Consider the following 309-nt stretch of genomic DNA (forward strand, 5'->3'; position numbering starts at 1 on the left):
CTCTGATCTCTCCTCTGGTTTATATTAAGCAGATCAGATCAGAACAGGGCTTTTCCGTGACGTCACTAAAACTCCAAGCTCTACTGACAGCTCCTGGAGATTTCAATTTAAACCATAAATCTCGCCTGCTCTCTCCTCCCCTGCCCTCACCCCACCCGGGTAGGGACGTGAAAAAGTTACAAGGCATGCGTCAGCAACTCAACTAAGAATGTAACGGTGCAAGTAGTTGCTGATGTAACTTAACCTCAAGGAGCTGCAACGTTAAGTTTTGATTTCATTCTGAAGTTCAAACAATGCTAATGCAAGGTT

The sequence above is a fragment of the Pristiophorus japonicus genome, chromosome 1, assembly GCF_044704955.1.
Source record: "Pristiophorus japonicus isolate sPriJap1 chromosome 1, sPriJap1.hap1, whole genome shotgun sequence".
NCBI lineage: Eukaryota > Metazoa > Chordata > Chondrichthyes > Pristiophoridae > Pristiophorus > Pristiophorus japonicus.